Source organism: Lemur catta, chromosome 2 (genome assembly GCF_020740605.2).
Source record: "Lemur catta isolate mLemCat1 chromosome 2, mLemCat1.pri, whole genome shotgun sequence".
In the NCBI taxonomy this organism is placed as follows: domain Eukaryota; kingdom Metazoa; phylum Chordata; class Mammalia; order Primates; family Lemuridae; genus Lemur; species Lemur catta.
Genome location: NC_059129.1, coordinates 4,566,867 through 4,592,031, shown reverse-complemented (window position 1 = coordinate 4,592,031; position 25,165 = coordinate 4,566,867).

Here is a 25,165-nt window from a genome sequence, read left to right as displayed (position 1 = left end):
ATGCCCGTTTTGGGTTGCAGCTGTGTGACTTACAAGTCCCTCAGCCTCTGGGAAGGGATATACTTACCACCCCCCTCATGGGATGACTACGAGGACATCAACCCTGTACCCTGTGTCCAGTATTTCGATCATCCCTTCTAATCTCCAAAGTCCTGACGAGTGCATACTTTAACATCTTCATTAACTAGATGAAGGAACCAGCACACACAGTGATTAAGTGACTTGTACCCAGTCATCAGACTAATAGCTCACAGGTACATGATTTGGTCCCAGGAATTATGACTCCAGAATTTCCTCTGATATTAGAGCAAAGGTGTCCTCATGATGGCTGCAAGACCTCCAAGGAGAGCATTTGCAGAAAGACTCCACCCAACCTAGGTGGATGTGCAGGGAGGGAAGAGAAGCCAAAGTCCTCTATATGTCCCAGGACCTAAAATATCTAAAAGTCTAGTGGCAACACACCGGGGTCACCCCAGTGTCAACTGGAATCAGATCCGGGTGCTGGGTCATGAAACTTCTCTGTACCCAGCCACGAGAGGCAGGAAGAAAGTAATCTGGAACATCCATAAACCAAAGTCGTCTCTGTCCAGCAATGACAAAGAAAAGCATGTTTAATCCTGTGGCGATAGATCATTTGTCATGGACTACAGGCTGCATATAAAGTGCGGCATTATTTGCAGTGGGAGAACTTTCCTCCAGCTCAACAGATTTTCGCACAGGCAATGGGTATGTACGATCGGCAGTCTGCAGATTTATGGCGGTGGTTCTTCACCACAAATGGAAATCTCAAATGCCATTTCTCACCAAGATAAGGGAATTATTTAAACGGGCCATGTGCAGATATTTTAAAGGGGAAACAGACTTATTTTCATCAGATATTTTAAAATCCTCAAATCACTTGTACTTTTGTCTCTGCTATGTCCCCCCTTCCCCAGCTCCGCCCACAGATGCTCTGGAAGGGAACACGTGGAGGTGCATCAGGAAAAAGTGAGTTTGCAAAGTCAGTTTGCAGAGGAGAGAAGGAAGAGAGATGTTTTACCTAGTTCTTGCACAAGTTTATTTAAGAGAAGAAAGTGGAAATAGAGACACAGGAATATACCCACCTACGTTGACCAGGAATGCAGCCTGCTTCACTTGCTTGGGACGTAAATCGTGCTGAGCTTTTCATGACACCAGTTATTGAACCCTTGTCTGATGGATAGACAAGGTAGGAAGGATGCCGAAAAGACGTCAAGCAAAGCATTTGGCCAACGAAACAAGCAAAAGCAAAGGCATAATGATAGATTTAATTGGATAGGAGGTGACCTGGATAACAATCTGAATAAATAAACAATGGGTGATCTTCTAAGCTAGGCTTGTATCCAATTTCAGTCAGAGTAATTAATGAAAAATTCATAAACACGCACGCTTGGAATGTGCGGCTCTAGATAGTCCTGTCTGACATAGTAAAATTAAATACTGGATGCCCTGTCAGAAGCAAATAACAATTTTGATTTAGAAAGTGAATATAAGAAAGTCTATGTCTTCTTGTTCCATACTGCTCATCTAACGTTGTAAATGAACTTGGGAGACTTGGCGATTCATTTTTAAGTTCTCCTGGATTAATTAAAAATTGAAATGTATGAAATTTAGTAGGAGGAGATAAGATTGGAAACAGAGGATATGGACGATGGAAGGCATTCGGAACCCTACTAAGTGCCTTGGAGTTGATCTGTAAGCAATAGGGAGCCATTGAAAGTTCTTGAGCAGAGGAGAGACATAGGTAGAACTGTGACTGGGGAAGATTCATTTGGAAATAGGATAGAAAATTAATCTGTGGATATACACATGTGTGTGTAATCAGAAACTCACTCTTCAGAGAAACTGTTGTTTCAGACAATAAAATTGAGCAAATGATTCAGTCACAAATGGGGTCAAGGTGAATGACAGGATATCTTTGCTATCATTGCAACTTCAAGTATAATCACTTCTGGGGCTATTTTGGTTGATTATGCAACATAAACAGGAGCACAGTTGCTTCAGCATTTTCCTCTCTCAATTTCTTTAACGGCCAGCTGGCAGTGGAGGACTGAGTGAACCTAGACAAAAATGTACAATTCTAAGGAGTTTTAAAAATAAATAAAGTGTTACAAAAGATGACAGGATAAGGGCAGTGGGAATCTTATTCAGAAACTCGACATCAAATGTTGCCGACGCCGTCTTTTAATTTGGATAGTGAAAAGAGCGATTTGGCTAATATCCCCGCTGAGAGTGAATTTATTGTTCCTTTGACTGAGGAGCCATTTTAATAGATTCAGAAAAATAAAATAACATCAAAAAGCGACACATGTGATTCTTCTAAATGCCCTGACCCTCTACGCTCCCTTATCAAAGCTCCTGCAAATATCACATCTTTTCATGGGAGACGAGGTGCCGGGTTACATCTCGGGGTGCCGGGTTACATCTCGGGGTGCACACATCCTGTGACTTCTCCATCCACGTTTACTACCAGCCTTCTGAGGGGTCTCCCAGCTTCTGGTCTCATATGCCTCCTACGTACCCCACACATGGTTATTAACAGTATCTTCCTAAACCAGAGTTTCACAACTAAAGGTGACTTTCTTCCCAGGGGACATTTGTCAATAGCTGGGGATATCTTGGCTGTCATAATGGGGGAGAGGATGCCTCCAGCATCTCATGAGCAGTGGCCGTGGATGCTACTAAGCACCCTGAAATGCACAGGCCAGTGTCCCACAGCAAAGAATTATCTAGCTAAAAGGGCCATAGTGCTGAAGCTGACAGCCCCAGTCCTAAAGGCACGTTGATTATATCGGTGTACCCACTTTTCAAAAGTCACACCTGCAACAGAGGTCAAGTGGCAAATCTGAGACTGGCTTCTTTCAAAATCCATATAATCTGGTCTCAGCAACTGCCCTTGTTCACTCCTGGGCTCTGCTGCTCCTCGCACGAACTCTGCTCTTGAAAGGCCAGTGGCTTCATTTCTTCCCCTTACTGTGTGTGTGTGTGTGTGTGTGTGTGTGTGTGTGTGTGTGTGTGTGTGTGTGTGTGTGTTTAAAAAAATAATAATCTGGGAAATAAAGGAAGAAACGCTGAATGGGCTTAGGGTAGACAGTTGTGGAGGCGTTGGGAGGCATAGCCAATAAAAGGTTGTGGCTCTGGCGGGGTGTGGTGGCTCATACCTATAATCCTAGCACTTTGTAAGGTGAAAGTGGGAGGAAAATTTGAGGTCAGGAGTTCAAGACCAGCCTGGACAACATAGTGAGACACCATCTCTACAAAAAAAACTAGAAAAATTAGCCGGGTGTGGTGGCACACATCTGTAGTCCCAGCTACTTGGGAGGTTGAGGCAGGAGGATCACTTGAGCCCAGAAGTTTGAGTTTGCTGTGAACTATGATGACACCACTGCACTCCAGCCTGGGCAACAGAGTGAGACTGAGATTACATCTCAAGAAGAAGAAAAAAAAAAAGGTTGTGTCCCAGTATAAATCCCAGAGAACAGGGGAGAAAAGAGGACATGAGAAGTGTTGCTGAAAGTTACAAATTTAATTTCCTTTATCTATATATACATGTTTTTCAGGAGAAAGCAGTAAATTGTTTTAAATTATTTTAATTTTAAAGGACTATTATAACCTTTCCATTGAATGGATTTTCATACAGAGACTGGATTGCATGGGTCAAGGGTTTAGGGTAGTTGCACAGATATAAAAAAAGTCTTCCCTTTTATGGAAAAAGAATCCGAAGTTCATAGTCACCTTGACCAAGATCATACGACCTTGGGGCCAAGGCCATACCCTTAAGCACTCCACTTTTCTGCCTTTCAAAATAAAGGGTTTAATGTCACATCAGCTTTTAGTGATCCAGAAATCTCTTGTTTTTGATCATAGGGCTGCATATTCACATTTAATGACAGCTTCCACAATTTTGATAAAAAGAATCACTTATTTTGATAGATACTTAGATTACTGACAATCACTTAGAGGGAGAAATGTTCTCTCCGAATACATCTGTTTAGTTCATATACATCCACACTCACTGAATCATAAGCTATATAAGAGAGGCGACATACAATAGCTTGGTCTGCAGAGCAGATATTCAATAAACGCTGTTGACAGGGGGCACTTCTAAATGCACAGGACCATGAACTTCCATCAAGCCAGGCAGCCTAAAACTCTCACTGGAATTCCTGTATCCTAAGTCTCTCTCCATTATGTCCCGCAGCCTCTATCAGAGAGAGCTAAAGTCCCCTGGTGTATGTTTGTCACGGAACCTTTGTTCCCTCGTTCTTTATGAGAGTTTTGTCCTACGCAGAGTTGAAGAGAAAAATAACCCATTTGTATTCTCTGCACCACTCTTTTGGTTTTATTCCAATTGGTATTGTGACAGGGCTGCTCCGAAGAGGAATACCAATGCACGCAAGGAGTTAAGAGCACCCCTGCTTCAGATCCACCGAGCTGGCCAGGGGACTCAGAAGAGGAAAAAACACAGTCTCGAATCCTAAATATATATAGATATGGACATAGGTGTATATTCTATATGTGTATGTGTGTGTGTATATATATTCATATGCACACAGATCTCTGTCTCTATCTTTTAATCTATCTATCTATTAGCTATCTATCTATCTATCATCAATCACCTGTCAAGCCTGGATCAGGAGACAAAAGAGTGTGTGGTCACGAGTGCAAACTCAAGGTCTCAAAGAAACCAGATCTGGGTCCTGGCGCAAACTCCATGTATGTGATTTTGGAAAATGAGCCTCAGGTTTCTCACCTCAGTCACAGACATAACAACGGCGCCTGCCTCAAAGGTTTGCTGCGAGTTCCCCCTGAGTTAGTGCACGCAAGCCGTGTAGCCCACTGCCTGCGTCAAAGTAGGTGCTACACCCACGATGGATGTGGTTACCGTGCAGAGAGCTAAAATGACGGTGATTAGGAAGGATGGACCCGTTAGGTAGAACCAAACTGGATTGCCTTTATTGACCTTTATTTGAAACCCGTAATGTTAAATTCCCTCTGGGAGGAATAAGAGTTGAAGTTAGATGAGACCTGAGTTCAAATCCTGCCTTTGCCTTTTATTAGAGGGGGGTGGGTGTGTGTGCGTGTCGTGCATGACAGAGACGAAGATGAAGATCGAGATGGAGATAAATATGAATATACACAGAGAGAAAGACAGGTATCATGGTCATGTCGCTTCAACCGTCAGAGATTCGGTGCCCTTATCTGTAAAAGTGGATAATAGCCGTGCCTACCTTACAGGGCTGTTGTGCAGAACGCCTTCTGTGTGTAAGTATTCCAGCACACTACTTGCCACAGGGGAAGTGCGCAGTAACTTGTTCTTGAACGATCCACTCTTTAAGGAGCTGTCTACACAGGCTGTGCCCATAGGCTCCATTCCCATCCGTCTAACAACAACATATTTGGAATGTTATCGGGAACCGTTTGCTAATTCCCTATGCAGAATTTAAATCTTCCAGACTACCTCATCTGCCGCTCCATGCTAATTATGTACTTATCTTGTTTGAATATCTGTTGCAAATTTACAAAGCCACTGTTGTCCTTCTGGCTCCTGGCTGCACACAGTCACGAATGGAAGTTTACCAAAAACAAAACAAAACAAAGCAAAAAAAAAAAAAAAAACCACGTTGGCACAGAAAAGAAAGCAAGCCAAGAGCATCCTATAATATCCTGTTCTCCTGGCCAACTGGGGCTTTTGGCATTTCTTCAGGTCACCGTCCCCACTCCAGCACAGGATCCCCACACTTACCCAGCCATGCTGTTCACTGCGAAATTACACTCTAATAAAAATCTAGACGATTCTTTCTCTATCATAGCGTCAAGTATCCCAAACCCACTGATAATAAACATCTGACTTTTGGTTCTCAAGCTGCTGTAATTAAAAGAAAACGAGGGCTTTGGAGACAGAAAGACCTGAGTTCGATTCCTAAGACCATCACAAATGGCTGTGTGGCTTTGAGAAAGTGACTTAACCTTTCTGAACTCCCTGTAACATGAGAATAATAATGGTACCTACATCACAGGCAGGGCTTTCACTACCCAGGGTGCCATTCAGATCCTAGTTCATGTGATCCTCCTTCTCTGCAGTTGGAATTACTGCTTCTTGGGTTATTTTGAAGATTAAATGGGTTAATACATGTCACCACTTACAACAGCACCTGACATACAATAAATGCCAAATAAGAGGTTATGATGATGACGATGATGATGGTAATGACTGTAGGGCTATTGTGAAGATGGAATGTGACCATCATCGTTAAGAGCTGAGCACACTGACTGGACAATCGGAAGCCCTCACCAAGCGATAGCTGTTGTCTGCAAACCACGCCAGCTCCACAGTGAATGACAGCAAGCCGGTCCAGACCAGCTCACACTCCCCAGCCCATCTCCGATGCCATAAGGACATCAAATTGGGTGTGAAAACACAAAACCAGGTATCGTTCGATTATCTACACTAATGGAAGGGTTCAGAGGCAAGGACAGCCAGCCAGGGTGGATAATCCAAAAACCACGCTCCAGTTCACTTGGCCATGAAATGCACCAGCAGTTCGCATTCAAATATACTAGGTCTGCCATTCGGGGGATTAATTTCCAACAAAATAATGAACCCACACAAGACAGGCCTGATTCAAGCTGGGAAGTGCCCTGGTTCTCTGGTCGGTTTCCTCTCTGCAACACGCTCCCTGCTGAGAACAGCCGGCAGGCTGCCCCGACGGGGGCAGGGAACCAGTCTAAACAGGGTTGACCCCTCTCAAATCTGCCCAGAGCATAAAAGAGGCCTGGGTTTCAAAGGCTTCTGCTGCATGAAAATTAACTAGGGCTCCTGGTTGATAAGCCACAGATAAGGAGCGAAGGGGACATCTTCCTGCCGAAAACACGTTGCCCCGCCGTGTACCGCCTGCACCCTGCCCGAGGTCCACAGCAACGCTCGCTGTCTTTGACATAGGGATGGTCTAGAATGCCACCCCCCATCACAGACACTGCAGGTTCAAGGGCAACGACGTTCCTATTCATGACGGAGATTGCTTGATGTTCCCATCACATGGGCTTGCAAAATTAAACACCGTAACGAGCGCCACAGCGTGTATATTCACCCACAACACGAGGACTGAGCACCTTCTCAGGGTCTGGCCTTGGACAAGGAACAGAGAGTACATGAAAGAAGAAAGAAAGGAAGGCATGCAGTCCCCACCCTTGTCGCCTGGTGAAAACGATAAATAATCGACGGCAGATGAATATAGTAAGATCAACAGGGTGGCAAGAACACAGCTAGACCACCAGGCCCCGTCGGGTAGGGGCTGGTCTGCCGCTGCCACCTGCCGGGCTGAGTCCACGGCTCCTCTGGCCTGATCAACCCCAAGTGCCTCCTCTGGCCTTTCTGCAGCACCTACAAGCCATTTCCTGCCCCGCAGAGTGATCCCAAAAAGCGAAACGGATCAGGGCCACTCTTCAAACCTCCCAGCGGCTTCCCATCGCTCTACTTGGTGCCGAAGCCCAGACCCCATGGCATCCCTGCCTGGTGCCTGCCCCCCACTGGGCCACCCTGCCTGCTCACCTCTCCAGCCACACTGGTTCCTTTCAGCTCCTCCAAAACACCAACCTCTTTTATTTATTTTTTTTTTCTGGCTCTCAGCACCTACACGCCTTCTGTTTCCTTCCACTGGGACACTCCTCCCATAGCATGTCACCCATGTGGACTTTGCCAGAATGCCTCCTCCTCATGGAGGCCTTTCCCAACAACCTCGAGTAAGGGACACTGGCCGGGAGGGGGACCGATCCCAAGTGAGCGTCCTTCACTGCCCTCCCCAAATGCATCAGGATCGATTTCTGTTTGCTGCCTTATTTATGTCTGTGACAGACTGTGGCTGTCTTGTCCACCCACGGTGCCTGGTGCATGGAAAGCACCCCCCCCAAAATGCAAATGATGAGCAAATGTTGGCTGAGTCCTCTTCTAAGCTCTTCCCATGCACCGACTCATTTCGTCCCCATGCTAGTGGGAATGTCCAAGGCTGTGGGCACAGCAGAGAGGTCATGCAGCACCCACACTGGTTGTCCGACATGTACACGGCAGAAGCTAAGTTAGTTTTTGGGTTTTTGTTTTTAGAGACAAGGCTTTGCTCTATCGCCCTGGCTGGAATTCAGTGGCCCAATCATAGCTCACTGCAGCCTTGGACGCCTGGGCTCAAGGGATCCTCCCAGATGCAAAATTGGAATCTTGGAAGCCCAGTTACAAAACCCATGTTCTTAACCTCTACGCTAAATCACCTCCCAATCATACACATCTTTTTTTTTTCAATTAAAATAAAATAACCTCCCCTGAGAGGCCACTAAAACATAATAAAGACCCTTGAGGGAGTTTGTCCAGTGGAACCCAACCCACTGCATTCCCCCTGGGGTCTCGGCTGGCCTCACACCCTCATCCCCCAAGACAGTGAACACCCTGCCCTCCCCTTTCAGAGCACACTCTACCCACGTCGCTCTTAGCAGCTGGGCCTACATAAAGCTTATTTATACCCATGTCCGGTGGCTAAAAGAGATCTTTAGGCAGCCCACAACCCTGTCCAAAGAGTATATACATCACCAGGAGACAGACTGCGAAACAGACTGTGTTGATTTAACTGGAAAGGCCCATTATCCAAAAGCAAAGAAAACCCAAGGCCACGTCTGCTTCCTCCTGTCCTGCCTTCCGTCCCCTCCCACCCCCACTTCCACTCTAATTCTGTATCTCCAATCTTAAAGACATTAAAAACATAACCTATTCTATTTCCTTTTTTTTTTTTTTTTTAACTAAACAGTCTCAACTTAAGGTCAGCCTCTTCTGGTACACTGGTTCCTATTACGGAGGGAATAAAAGGGAGATTGCTTTTAAAAAGAGAGGCAGCCTTTAATGACAGTTTCCGAACAGTGGCCTTTTGTACTTGAAGGGATTGATGATAAAGCTCACTGTCAACTGACAGTAACATCAATGTCAGAGCACAAAGGCATGGATGTACCTCAACGTGGGATCATCCCAGAGCCATTAGCCGGTGCTGGGACACTCTGCCATCTTGGAGGGTGGCTGGAGCCTGTGACAGCCCAACCGCTGCTGTCCTCCGAGCAGAGCCAGAGGAATGAGTCAGAGCCGGGGAAGAAAACTCTATCCCCCGCCCTGCTCTCTTGTGTGTACACACAGAGGCACGCACTCCCGCATTCCGAATCTGTGAGCAATTCAGCATCACCTGGCGGAGAAGGGCTTGGGTCTGAGTTTGAATCACAGCTTTGCCAAGTCTTTGCCGCATGACTTGGGCAAGTGTCTTTGCTTCTCTATACTCCAGTGTCCTCATCTGGAATACTAATATAATAATACTGGCTATCCCATAGGGTTGTTTTGTGGATAAAACAAGGTAACTCATGCCCAAAGCTTGGGACAATGTCTAGATAGACCAAGCACTCAGAATACATGTTGGCTGTTATTATTACTATCTACAGACAGTAGAACTGTGCAGTCTACTTTTTCATTCCTGAGCTAATGGCCTCTCCCTCATGTTTCTGTGACGGAGACAGGACATCTAATACTTCAGCCATGTCACAGGTGAGACTCAGAGAGCTGACACAATGAGCTCCAAATCATAAGAGTGACCAACTGGCAGAATCAGAACTAGAGAAATGACCCTCTGATTCCAGTTCAGGGATGGGTCTACTCTTCTGGGCTATTTCTCAGCCCACTGAAGATTGGGTGACTCTTGTATGTCCAGCAAGTTTCCAGGAAACAAGGGGATGAAGGCCATTCTCTTCTGATGTTTCCAAGACAGACACAATTTCAAATATTGCATGTTATCGTCAATGTGGACATACCATTTATCATCGAAACCTGGATATGACTGAGAGTGGCCAATGCCACAGTGGACAGGAAAAGTGTCACCAACGAAGGGAGCTGCAGACAGCCTAGGACAAATGCTGCCTCCCTATCATCCACATGCTCAGGCTAGTACAAATCCTGACTCTTCCTTTCTTCCTTCCCTAGTTGACTGTGGCATCTAATATCTTGCTTCCTGGCCTATTTTCTCACTCACTCTCTCTTCTGGTGGAATCACCCCTTTTACTTCTGGCCAATTACTTCTCCAACCCATGATGTTACCACAGCTCTGCCAACCGCAGTTACACTCTTCTTCCCAGCCTCAGAGATTGGGTGAAGGATGAACTCAAAGCCAAGCCAACTGGAATCCTTCCCACGGATTTTTCTGCTAGAGCTGGCAAGGAAGAGGGCCTCTTGCTCGGGGAGGAGGAGGAGATCTTGATGCTCCAGAGATAAAATGTTGGATTTGCCTGCCTACTCTTTTTGGGATACTTGGACGAAGTCTATCTTCAGCAGAAGAAACTGACAGCCCACCAAGAGCTGGAAACAAGTGCAGACAAGAGGTAAATGCCAAGAGAGAATGTCCTGGCAGTACTGGGCCATCGGTGCCAGTCACAAAACCTTGAGGTCCAGTCTCAGACACCCTGTCCCAGCAGTCGTGCAACTGATTCTGTAGGCTACCCACAGTTGTCTTCTCAGCCCCAGGATTCAATATATTCTATAGTCATTTGGGTTTTGTTGCTTTGTTTTCTTAAAACTACCATCAACTGGGTTTCTGTAATCTGCAACCCAAATAATTGTGCTTATACAGATACCCAAAATATGGGTATAGACAGGACCTCTAAGAGAGCTAACACATTTAAGCGCAAGAGAAGTTAGAGAAGAGATAGGTAAAGGTAAGCTGTACATTTCTGTTGAAATAGGTTGAGTGGGCTTGAGAGAGCTTGAAATCATGACTAAGGAAGCAAGAGTAAGATGTCCCATGTCCCTAGAAAGCCAAAAGGAGGTCCCGATGAGAAGAGACGACACGGTCACGGAAAGTTATTAGGGTGCAGTAGCTTTGGCGTCACATACAATGTGGTTCCAACGCCAGTTCCACTCCTGAGCAGCTGCAGGGGCTTGGTCTGGTCACGTCAGCTCTCTGGGCTTCCGTGTCCTCTTTTGTGAAGTCAGGATTCTAACACCTCCCAGAGTCGTTAAGAGAATCACCAAAAGTGTACACGAAGCACCTACTACTACCTCCGGCACACAGAGGGATACGGATACTGGTTTTTGCTAGTGTGCGGGGAGGGCAGGAGAGGGTCGGATCCGACTGTGCAAGCTGGTACGTGCTGGGCTGCAGACCGTGAGGTCCCCAGAGGCAGGAAGAGCGCTCTCTTGTCTCTGGTCTGCTGTGGGCTGGCCACGGTCGGGGCTCCATGGAGTGCTTCATAAAAATCAGTGAATAGATAAAGGAAAAATGGAATCACTGGTGCATACACATAGCCTTAGAGGGAATCTTCAATAACCACAAAAAGCCAGTATCAATACCCTAAAGGAAAATGCGTCTGGCAAGGTATTTAGTGCCAGCTTTCGTTCGAGGAGTGAAAACCTCCAAGATAGTACAAATAAGAAAAATAAATGTAAAGCAATCATTTTGCTTATGTTCATGAACCCATATGACGTGCTTACAAAAAACAGAGGGTAAATTAAGTGCATTACTCATTCCATCGTGGCCGATCTGTGAGTTCGTCCACATACACACACTGGTGTCCACCGTGAGTCAGCAAAGACGCAGGCGCCGCCAAGGAGCCCTCCAACAGGAGGATGAGGAAGAAATATTAATCGGTAGCTCTGATCAAGTATAATACATATCCTGCTGTCAGAACTACCAAGGGCTCCAGAACTGAAAACAAAAAAAAAAACCAGGTACTCGCTTTGCCAAAGGAGATGGGAATCTGCCAAAGCAGACTGGGAGGAAAGGCGACTCCCTGGAGGAGGAAACAGCACAGCAAAAGCAAGAGGTTGTGAAGGTCCCTGCTGCTGCCCCGTTTGGGGAGGCAGCAGATCCTCTGGTCTCCCAGGAGCAAAGACTGCACTTGAAGGCTGGGTTGACCGGATGCCCAACGGCCTCGGCTACCAAGCTGGAACCTACAGAGTTCATTCTGCAGAAAAGGCCAGGACACTAACATTTTTTGATGGAAGGAGGGATATAACCAAGTCTGCATTTTAGTAAGAAAAGAGAAAAAAAAACTTTGACAGCGAGGCAGAGGGTAGACCAGAAAGGATAGTGTGTAGTGATAGACTTTATTTATTTTATATTAGGAAGTCAGAATTTCTCCAAAGATTTTCGTAAGGATGACTAGACGTACAGAAACACAACTACCTATATGAGAGGGGACTGTGTTAGTCGGGGCTCGAAGACACGAAGCGCAAGAAAACCCAACTCCAACTGCCTTCAGGGCGTGGGAGAAAAGGAGTTTCCTGGCTGCGCGACTGAGGTATCTCGGGGTAGACACAGTCCAGCAGAGGCGCCTGAGCGATGCCACGTGGACTAGTTCTCTCTCCTCCTCCCTCAGATCTGCTTTCCACTGTATCCTCTCATTGCAGGCAGGATGCCCCACCAGGGTGGCTTCCCACTGTCACAACTCCTAACCGGCCACGTGGAGGTGCTATTCCCCTGGCAATTTCTGAACTGAGTGGCGCTGGCCCGGGTGGGCCAGGTTCTCATGCCTGAGCCACCCACTGAGGTCAGGGGCTCTGATGGGTCAGGGCTGGGTGAGGGGCCACATCTGTCTCTGAGGTGGGTCCACCCTACCCCACCCACAAGCACTGCGAGTAAAGGAAGGGGCCGTGCTGCTCCCCAAGGGGGTCCAAAAACGCATTTGGGTGTCAGCCTTAAGCTTCAACGGCAGCACCGCAACCGAGAACGCGCTCGCAACAGGTGTGATCGGGAGAACCTCCAAACACGCTCTGCAAACCTCCAAAAGTACTTGGAATTTTAAGAATCAAAATACTTTTGATTTCTCCCAATTCAACTACAGTTCCTTGAAAGTACAAAGAACACAATCTCTTCAAAGATGGAGAGTGGAAACGAAAGAACAAACAGAACACTTCAAACTCACCTAATATTTTCAAATGAAAAAGCTTTCTCCTAGCAACATATATGCGCACACAAACACACACACACACACATATCACACACACAAACACACACATGCAAAATAAATTCCTCCAAGTGCAGCTGCTTACAGGAGTATCACAAGACTCTTACATAAGCAGGAATATTCACCTTCGCTTTCTGTTCACACCGACATCATCTCTTAGAATTCAGACACCCCTTATGATTGAAACAATGTACTTGGCTTCTTCTCTGGAGAGAAAACAAGAAAGGACATTTATTTCTCCAATATTTCCAAATATACACATTTTTGGAGGGTATACCCTTGTATTATGACTCCAGTGGGAGTTTGAATGTTGGTCAAAAACTCCAACTGCAGTATCGTGGTTAATGGCGTTGCATCAAAATTAAAAGGACATCTGGGTTTAAACGACAGGTTATGTGTTTATTAGCTGGGTGCCTGCTCAAAAATTACTTAACCTTTCTGTTCCTCAGTTTCATAGTCTATAAAAAGATGCAATACTGACACCTAAATAAGAATTAAATAAAATAGTACATGTAAAGTGATGAAGTATGAATGTGTGTGTCTGTGTGTTCAAGAAACTATTGTTGCCAACACTGGACATGATCTAAGTACCTAACAAGGGGATGGCTGCACAAATGATGATGGATTCAGACAATAAAATATTATGCAAACCTTAAGCAGAATGCAATAGACCTTTATAGACTGATACAGAAAGATCTTATAACAGATATATCATTAAATACCAAAAACTAGGTATAGAACAACGGATTTAGGCATGTTCCTATAGTAATAAACCATACATATTAAATATATACATATATACATATATAATACACATAATACACTTATCAGTCTTATAGTACTGATAATTATATCTGCACATATGTACACATAATAAATATACAAATAAAGATGTAGCTATAAGGACTTCTACATGAATAGAAATTTTATGGAAAAAAGATGTAAGAAACTACCTTGGGGGGGGGTGAATTAGCTTCCTGGAATTAGACCTCAAATTTTATTCTATGTTTGAAGTTCTTATTTTTTTTAACTACAGGCAAAATATTGTTTAGTGCTTTAAAAAAAAAAAAAAACGTGATTCTCACTGACTTTTCCCCAGGCCCCTGCTGCTGTTTACCCTGTCTGCAAACACCCCAAGCAGACTCTCTAGTCCTGATGGTGTCCATGTGTGAGGGGGCTGCGGGCCTCGTTCCAGAACACCGTGTTTACATGCAGGGGCCACTCTGTTGAGAATGATGCTGGCTGATTAAGAGAGTTTGTGAAAAAGTACCCACTGTGATTGAAACACTCATTTAATACATTTTAAGTGGCTGAAATGCTCAGCTTCCTTGATTGGTGTTGATTGTTTGCATTTGATTTATTTCCTCAGTATCGGTGTTCATTAAATTACTTAATGTAATGGCCACCCTGTAGTTGCAACTCTATTTAACTCCCAGTCTTTGGGAGCATTCTAATTCACAGGCTGTTCACTTCAGGAGCTAGGAATGTAGATTTTTGCCATTGAAGAGCTGCATATTGCTCATAGAAATTACTTAGGAGGAAAATGATCTTTCAAAAGAATCCACTGTAGTCATATCTGATTTTTTTTTTTTTTTTTTTTTGCTATTTATAGCTTTTCTACTTGGCAGTGGTCTTATTATTTTTGACAATTTATTAACTACCCTGGGCACATTTGTAATGTGACGTTCGATGCTCACAACAGTATCTTTCATCTTCCACATTTTAAAAGTCTACCACCCATGAGGACAGTAAGCATTGTGCCAGGAACATTCCAGCAGTCCGTAAGCCAACCGTTTTTATTTTTGTTTTGAATAGGCAAGGCTTCGTTGAACATTCCCATAGTGTCCTTTCTGAATGGGGATTTTCTTATTTTGCTGTTTTCCTTTTATCTGTCCCAGTGGAGGTGGGGTGCGGAGATTTTTCTTTGTTAATTATTTGTATTCAAAGACCATTGAAATTTTCTTCTGTTTCCCAGGTAGACAAGCAGAGGAGTCATGGAGGATATTGTGTGCACATTTGCGTCAGTAAACCTCATAGTGAATGGGGAGTGTTGATCCTGGGACGTGGCCGGAGGAGGAGGCCCTACTGTGCTGGAGGAAGGCCAGACACCAGGGCGAGGTGGTAGAAACAGAACATGGGAAGTCACGGAGCACAGTGAACACGGACAGGTCACTGTGAACTTAACGGTGAGAAACTCGAATCAGGGGAAATTGCATAACGTTTGTGTGTTTCTGACTGCAAGACTTAGGTGAATCCAGAAAGAGTTGGATTATGACCAACTGGAATAAAAAAGCCCAAATGAGGCTGATCTGTAAGTTCCCTGGACCTTAGTGCCCTGGAAATGTGAACCTCCCCCTCCCTGTAGCAACGGTATGTTTTAGGGGGAAAAAATCATAGCAAATGAAGTCAACAGTGACTGAAGGCGGCTGCATGTGGTCAAGCAGGGTTTGCACGGGGGAGATGGCCTGGGGAGATGTTTTCGTAAGGGTTTGTGCTCCCAAAACATGAGATCATGGACAGCTGGAAACGTGTGAGTTTGTGTCCTTCGTTGGAGCGGGGGGCCCAGGGCACCATCAAGAGGGGAGAAGAGGGGGACTCGCTCCATCACCCTGCATGGACTCACCTGGGGCTTCCATGGCTCTTCCTGCCCCCTCTACGGGGCTGGGGCCCCAGCCAGCAGTGGGAGTCAATAGTTACTTTAAGATAAGCTTCACAACTATCTCAACAGGCTCAGAGACACCCGGTGCCCAGGGAGAACACTCAGGTGCATACTTTTATTACAAGTAAAAAGAAAGTTTGTTATTAAAACTCACAAAAGAAGCTCTGTAAAGAGTGAAGAGAAAAAGAGTAAGTTATTCTTAACAGATGGGGCTCTATAAACCTTGCTGCCATGCGACAGGTATTCATTATCAATCTTTTACGCCCATGGCAGGTATTAAGCGAGTGTTACTCTCCCTGAGACACCAGGGGGTCCACAGAAACCACCAGGACACAGACCGCCAGGTGGGTCTTACGGCTACTAGGGGGTACTGAACATGAACATCAGAGCAAAATACAAGGCGACCATTTTGTAGTCACCTAAGGGGTATTCATTCATTCACACCATTAATTCCTTTATTCCAGTCAACAAGTAAGTATCACATAGCTGAGGGGGGGTCGGGGGTGGGATTTAGGATAAGTTTCAGGTTCTCACCTCTGACTGCATATTAGAATCACTTAACTGGGGAGCTCTTAAAAAATGAGGATTCTTGGGCATAAAATTCCTGGGATTCTAATTTATTTCGTGAGGAATGGGGCCAAGTTCTGATAGTTTCTTATACTTCCCCAAATGACTTAAATTTGAAGCCAGGGTGGAGAACCACTAATATATACTTAATGACACTTTATCTGGGTCTTGAAAGCTACCGATGGGATTTGGACATATGGGGTAATCAAAAACGAAGCACCATAAAATCTGCTATTTTATCTTCTGGCGATTTTCCCCATGCCATGCGGCATCCCTCGCGGTGAGTCACTATTTAAATTCACCAGCACCAGGAAGGAAAGGAATTAACATGCATTAAGACGTGCTGCTGCGTGCTTGTAATGTCACAGAGGTTCCTGGATTAAGGGCAAACCGGAAGAGGGAGTTTCAAAAGGACAAATTTAGTTTCCACGAAAGTTAAAGCCGTCATTATGAGATGCCCGGCCATGCCACGATGGCATTCTGAACGCAGACCTATTGTGATCACTGTGACAGCAATATGTTGACACCTTCTAAGCAGTAGGCTCTTACAGACATTTCTAATTCCCAACAACTCTATAAGGCAGGTATTTTGTTTTTTACTAGTTTTAGAATTGATGAAAGTGGGGCTCAGTTACCAGCTAGGCAACCTGGGGCACGTCAGGTTACCTCTCTGCACCCCGCTATACTAGCAACGCATCGTTACGTAGTCAGGCGTGGCCACAGGAAGCCCCAGCATTGCCCACGCGCTGCCTCACAACCTTCTGCCACGGGGGAAAGTCAGGTGTACATCCATGTTCCAACACTCCAGTTTCACAAATTGCACTTCTCAAAACAACTCCCTTCTGTTTTAGCAAGATAACAAAGACAGAATACTTAACAAAATTTATAGGAAGATGTGTTTATAATAAAAACACCCTTGCCAATAAGATTTTAGCGACTGCCAGGAAGATCTTAATGACTGCCATTATTACAGTGCAGGCAGAACAAAAGCAAACCCCAAGCCTTGTTTAGACATCTCATTTTGTGGAGGAATTACCTGGGTAAGGCATTCCTTTTGCATGTATAATGGTGGGGTCCCCTGAGTTTCTTCGGAGACGGAATAGAGTGTCGTGTCGTGGCCTGGGTTGTCATCTCCATGATACGATTTACCCTCTGTGTGACCTTGGCCAAGTTGCCTGACTACTCTGAGCCTCTATTTCCTCACCCAGACAATGAGGATAAAATATCCAACTGAGTTGTCATTATGCATAAATTTTAAAAACATATGGACATAACACACAAGGAATGCCTAGCAAAAATTACATAACAAAGGCTAATGTTTACTGGGTATTTCCTGAGTGTCAGTCATCACAGTCAGTCCTTTGAGTTCACGGTCTTAGTTAATTTTCACAGATCCATGAGTTAGGTAGTATTATTCGTTCTGTTTCACAAATGAGACCAAGACAAAGTGAGGCGCAGTAATTTTCCCAAGGTCAAGGTAGCTGTGCCAGGATTTGAATTCCATCAGGGTTGGCCGACTCCAGAGGCTGCTCTTTTAACCACTAAGGAATACTGAGCTCAATAAAAGGCAGATATTGTTCTTCTTTACTAGAAAAATAAGTTGTGTAATATTATTTTTTAAAAAGCAACTGAGTAAAACATGCCTATGCAGAAACTCAGGTCTAGCAATTAGCTTCCCATCTCCCATGGATTTTGTCAGTGTCATTCCTTCACTATGTGGCATTTGCACAGGGACAGACAGCCGGGTGGCGTGGGGAGGTGGGGCGGGATTCCCATCTGCTTGGTCTTTCCGTGGTGCTGAACGTGGGGGGAGAATGTGTTATACCCTGTGAGTCACTGGGGGGTCAGGGAGTCAGGACATTCCCTGTGAAAGTCCACATGGAAACAGGTGGAAAATGAAGCCAGGTGGACGACTCGGCAGAGCCCTGCACCCAGAACGCAAGCAGGGCCAAGGAGGATTGAAGGCCAAGAACTGAGTTGAAGAGAGAGAAAGTCTTAGCAGGGGCAGTGAGGAGCAATTGTATTCCATATACTGCACTGAATTTGCCAATATCCCTACCAATCTGTCTCTCTCTCTGTCTCTCTCTTTTTCAAACTTAATTTTGAAATAACTATAGGCTTGCAGGAATTTGCAAAGCCAGTACAGAGTAATCCCATGTCCCTTTTACTCAGCTCCCCCAGCAGAACTATTTTCCATAACTGAAGGACAACATCCAAACCCGGAAACTGACATTGGTGCGACCTACAGACCTTGTTCAGGTCCTGCCGTGTGTGTTTGTCGTTCTGTGAAAATTTGTCCTGTGCGTAATTCATGTAACCACGACCCAAATCACGATGCAGAACTTCTTTGCCACAAAGAAGCTCCCTTGTTCTATTTTTCTCTGACCTTTTATGCCTTCAACAATTCCTGTTTAAATTTACGACACTACCGTCTACTCAGTCACCCAGGTAAAAGCCTGGGAGTAGTTATTCTCCGTCTCATTTCAGAGACAGAAACTCTTAAACCCCACAAACCCATCCCACTTCTTTGGGTCACCTCTCGATACATCCGTCCGGACTCCCACCGTCTCTGACGCACCCACCGGGAGCCGTTTCGGGATGCCACTAGTTACAAGACACCACCATGCTCAGCGATGGGAAGGATAAATGATGATCCAATAAAGATTGCCCCTACCTCATGGAACTTACAGGTGTGGAGGGCAGAAAGATAATAATCAAAGAATCGCATAAATACGTGTTAATTTACAACTGAGACAAATGTCAAAAAGGAGAGACACGGGCTATGATGACAAGTAGCAGAGGGAAAATTCAGCTTCCCTAAGGAGGTGACACTGGTCAGGAAATTGGGGATGAATAGTAATGAACCAGGCTACATAAGGGTGTGGTGAGGGCTGTTGGAACGTGGCAGCCAAGGAGAAGGAGTTGAGAGGGGAGGGTTTTAAGGGGTGATTAGGCCATGAAGCCTCCTCCTCCCTCGTGGATGGGACCAAGGCCCTTACTGAAGAGGCTTCACACGGTGCCACGCAGCCCACCCTCCCGCCTTCTGCCGTCAGGGGACACGGCGCTTCTCCTCCCCCGAGGACGCAGCATGGAAGCCCCGTGGTGGAAGCAGAGAGCAGCCCTCGCCAGACACCGAACCCGCCAGCGTCTGGATCTTGGACTTCCCGGCTTCCAGACCGTGGGAAAATAGATCTCTGTTCTTTATAAATTACCCCGTCTCAGGTATTCTGCTGTAGCAGCACAAACAGGCCACGACAGCGGGAACAATGTGGCTTAGGGGAGTTCCAGAGAGAGTCAACAACACGTAGCGGGACAGAGTGAGGAAGAGGGGCCGAAACAGAAAGGTCGAGGTGGTCGGTGCCGAGGGAGCCGTGGAGAGGTGGGGGGCCTGAGAGCAGCACCGACTCCCCGTCCCTAGAGGATTTCCCGTGGGGTGACAGATCGCTGGCTGCAGCCGCAGTGTGGGGAACGGGGGGCAGCGGGGAGCAGGGTCCATCAGGAACCTGCCGCAGTCGTGCAGGGGGGCGATGCGAGGTTGGATCAAGAGGGGACCAGCGTGGACGTGAGAGAAGTCCAGGGAAAGATCTTACTGCAATAATGTCTTACCTTGTTGTCCCTCCAGTTGGGGACTTTTCCAACTCACCTCTAAACTCTGACTAGAGGGGCCTCCCAGGAATTCAGAATAAATTCCAAACCCAAACACAATGCAGAACACACTTTTTGATCCGGCCCATTCCCACTCTTGCTATCTTATTTTTTTTATTTTTTTATTTTTTGAGACTGGGTCTAGCTCTGTCACTGGGCTAGAGTGCAGCGGCGTCCTCATAGCTCACAGCAACCTCAAACTTCTGGGCTCACGTGATCCTCCTGCCTCAGCCTCCTGTGTAGCTGGGACTACAGGCATGTGCCACCACACCTGGCTAATTGTTCTATTTTTCAATAGAGACGAGGTCTCGCTATGTCGCCCAGGCTGATCTTGAAATCCTGGCCTCAAGCAATCCTCCCACCTCAGCCTCCCAAAGTGCTGGGATTACAAGTGTGAGCCACTGTGCCCAGACATCATCTCTTTCTATCTTACCCACTCATGGGAACCTTCACTTATAACCTTCATCTTTCCACATATCCGTTAGGCCTGCACTAAATACGGCACCTGTTTGCTCTTAGAGAAAACACACAAACACACACATACACACACACTCCCCTCCATCCCCAAACCTGCCACCCCTGCCTCTTTTGCATGGCTGTACCCTTCTCAACATTCAGATTTCAGCTTAACTATCACTTTTCCAAAAAACAAAAATCCTTCGTGGTCAATTTATCTAAATAAACCCTCCTCTAATTAGTTTCTGTCTTAATAATGTATTTCATGCCTAACATGTACAAGTGGTAACTGGTAAACCCACCCCAGGAAACCACATGAATTTCCCTGGTAGGTTCATGTGAGGGCCCCACGAACAGCTGCGCAAACTGTGGAATTCACCGGGTTTCTGCAGCAGGGCTGTATCTCTAGAGTTTCTAAAGTCTGATTCCCTGAAAAAAGGCACTGACTCTGTCCTCATCTCACAGAAAAGGTCGTGGGTGTGGGTGCTGGGCATGCAGATGTCCTGTCCCATAAATGACAACACTGACACACAGCCAGTTCCTCAGAGATGCTCCTTACCCATCCAGGTGGAAGCAACTATACCAGGACATTGAGGTCACTGCACTGTTTTGGAGGAGACAGAGCAGGATTCAGGGGACACAGGAACAGAAAGGCGGCGGGTACGGGGCAGAGCGAGACCCTTAAATAGGTTCGAACCTAAAGAGCTGGATCTTCCACCTCTGTTCCCGTCTCTAAAGCTCACATTCTAGAAATGCCTTCCTAGACACCTGTAACAAGCAAGTCAATCTCAAAGGTGAAACAGAGATGCTCTTAAAGTGGCTATTTGAGGGGCAGGGTGGGGCTGAGACAATCACACACGCTGGAATTTCATGAAGCTGAAATCGAGGTGTAAAAGCACCAGGGTCTCAAAGAGCTGTCATGTTGGGGGGAAAATGCTCAAACCTTCTACTTTCGTTTGGTATCATTATTTAAAAGAACACACGTTTTAGAATCCAGGGAAGCCCTCCATTCTTTGAGAATTAGCTGTAGTTTTCCAGCCCTAATTCCATAAATAGCCTTTAACCATTCCGCTCAGTGACACCAGCGGGGAGATGAGCTCCCTCCCAGCGTGACATTCCGGCCGGCCTGTACTCACACCACATTCTCTTCTCCTCGGGAAGCAAACCACTTCTCCGCTGCTTCCCCACTGTGTCCAATTATGCTGCTGCCCTTGCAAAATGAGCACTTAGCCATTCAATACATTTTTAAGGAAATGGATCAGCACGATTATTCTGGGAAACACAAAGCTCACGGAGGAATAGGGCAAATTACGAGTTTCAGGAAATATTGGTCTTTGTATATTAATCACACTAATAATATTGCAAACGAGGGAAGTACAAATCCACCTCCCTCCCATGCACCGTTGGCTTTGTCGGATTCCTTTGAAGTCAGTGCATGGAGTATTGTTTTGATGTATTTATGCCCCTCCTTGATTGTTTTCAATTATTGCTGCATTTTTTAAAATCAGGAGCAAAAAAAAAAAAAAAAAAACAGAAAGCTACAAATTTTCCCCAATTAGTAGTAAAAGCCACAGAAAACATTGTGCTGGAAAATGAAAGGGCCATCAGAGATTGGCAAAGATACAACATACACTGTTTCCCCGGCCAAGTCCATGGCAGACATGCCTAATCAATTACAGAACTCTGGCACACAGAGATTGTAAGTGGCCTCGAACACCTTTTCTCATATAGCTCATACCCACCAACAGGAATTGGCATCGCTGTGACCTAGGCCACTAAATTCTGGATAGGCAGAGTGTCCTTGTCAAGGACACATGGTAAATAAGTGTCCATGATGAGAAGCCAACACACACTACCCATCTGGTGATCTTAAACTGCTCCTACAATAAGCACCCTATCCTTATCTTTAGGTAGCACCTGGGTGGAATTCCTTCAATGTTTATGGGATTCTTCAGGCAACATTTCAGAAAACGAGAAGAGCTAAAGGGTCAGTCTCATCACTGCATTTGAACATGGAAACCTTCACTGATAAACTTCATTCTTTCCATATTTCCCTAAGGCGTGCACTAAATACAGCACCTGCTCGCCCTTAAAGAAAACACACAAACACACACACACACCCCTCCATCCCCAAACCTGCCACCCCCTGCCTTGTTTGCGCGACTGTACCCTTCTCAACATTCAGATTTCAGCTTAATTATCACTTTTCCAAAACGATCTTTCCTGGCCAACGTATCTAAATAGACCCTCCTCTAATTAGTTTCTAGCTTAATAGTCTATTTCATGCCTAACATGTACCACAAGCGGTAACTGGTATAACGGTTTACTGGCTCAGTATTTCTTCTCCCAGACTGCATGCCCCCAAAAAGTCAGAGGGCCACATCTGCTTTATGCTCTACCAACATCTGATACTGTCTGCATAAAGGCTGGGACACAACAGAGTTAGTGAATGAATTACACACACCGGGGAGTTGATGTGTACGTTGCCTTAGCGTTTTTATCCCATCCTTTGTTCTGTGCACAGCCACACCTAGAGATGTCCTTGAGTCCCACGTGCCAGAAGGTCACAGCGCAGGTGTGCAGCTCTTTCCTTAAGGTGTCCAAATAAGATGTTTGCTCCATCAGGCAAACGAAGGTCCCCTTCAATTATTATGCATGAAGAAATTAAGCTGCTAACCTGAGCTCTGTCCTCAGACCTTTTTATACTTCCACTCACTCCTCCACCCTGCTGATCCTTGCCAAAATTGTTGACCCACGGAATTGTGAGCTGAATAAATGGTTGTTTTAAGCCTCTACGTCTTGGGGTGCTTTGATGCAGCAGAATCTGATACAATAGCAGGTTAAGAGCAAAAGGGCCTAGAATGGGGTGGCCTGATCCTCATTCTAAGTGCTCTTCTGACTAACAGTGTGATCAGAGGCACATTGGTTTAACCCTTGATTCTCTCATGTGTAAAATGGAGATAAGAGGTGTTTTTCCCTTATAATTATAACAATGTTATAATTATTAAATGAGTTAATACACATAAAGTATCAGGTATATAGTAAACTCAATAGATATTAGTGATGATTGTTATTTTTTATAAAGCATGAAAAAGATTCACTCCAATCACTAATTTTTCACATTTGCTTCTTCTATGTTTCCAACATCTTGTTTTTGCAAACAGAAGAGCTATTTGCCCATTGCCATAAAGTCTTTTTACAGGGTAAAAATATATTTATTATTATCTACAATTTCCAGTCACTATGTCCATCATACGAGTGTAGTCTTGACTTAAAAGGAGATTCATAGTCAAGCACACACTGGATAACGGGCAATTTTTTTGTTGTGCTGAATGTACAAAAGGAGAATCATATCTTTTTCCTTAAAATAAGAGATTGGGGTCACTCCATCAAGAACAAATAATACTCTCAAATATACAATATGCTACATGCCATGCTCTATCCAAAGAAAAGTTCCCACTTTTAATTTTAAAGACCACCAAGTTTAAAATGTATGTATTCTGTATTTAAAACTATTCCTTTTTCAACAGCAGAAAGGATGTTTTCCATCAGCAGAAATATAACACGTAATGGAAATCCTTTTTCTGTTTTTTTTTCCTTAAATATTGAAAATCTGGAAGGAGACCAATATTTACATTCAGTTTTGTATTTTGCATTAAATTCATATACATACTAAATTTCTTCTGGCTCCTCTTCAGGCAGTACTATTAGCTCATGTTCCATTTTCCCACACACATAAAAAGCAAATAGCAACTTATGTCTTTTTATGAGCTGCTCACAAAATCCATCCTTGTGTGTGTCATTTAACGCTCACAAACATCCAAAGGAGCTTTTCCCATTCTTGACTCAAAACACACAGAGCCAAGTGTGGGGTGGAAACAGTAAGACAATAGGCAGAGGGAACACAAAATCCACAACATTCCTTACCAACTAAGTGCCAGGAGGGATCTAGTTTCGGCCTCACTTGCAGAGGAAGTGCTTTGGAATCACAGAAGAGTACAGAGATCGTCCCAGGTAAAGTCTTTTCCTTGAAGGAAGAGGTTTGCTTTTGATTTTTGTTCCTTTTCAAACAGCTGAGGCAATCCTGTGAGCTTTACAAATGACCTTTCAGACTGGAGAATGACACTGTGGTCCCTGGGGGTTACAGGTAAGGAGATGTCATTTGTCTTAACTACCTCTCCGAGGCTGGTGCTCCGATACCTGGGCTGTAACAGGGAGGGCCAAGGAGGCAGCTATTCTGCAGCTCTCAGCTCACCCCCCCACTGCCATCAAAGAACCTCGGGGCGCAGCTGGGGACATTTAAAATAAATGCCAATCGCTTTTTTCCTTTACCTCTACTTTTGCTTTTGTTTCCATCGATTTATTTTTTAATTCGTAAATAAAAATTTCATATATATATATTTATCGGGTACAACATGTTGCTTTGCAATACATTGTACAATAGATCTCCTGAACTTATTCCTCCTGTCTAACTGAAACTTTGTATCCTTTGAACAAGACCTCCCCATCCTCCCACCCGGTGGTAACCACCATTCCACTCTCTGTTTCTATGAGTTTGATTCCTTTGGATTCCACACATAAGAGAGATTACGTGGTATTTGTCTTGCGCATCTGGTTTATTTCATTTAGTAAGTATCACGCCCACGGGGTTCTTCCATGTTGTTACAAGTGGCAGGATTTGCTTCTTTTTTAAGGCTGAATAATATTTCATTGTGTATAATACACAACACTTGCTTTTATCCGCTCATCTGTTGATGGACGTGCAGTTTGGCTCCGGATCTTGACTGCTGTGCATGACGCTGCACCGCACACGGCAGTGCACGTGGAATGTCCCTTCAACAC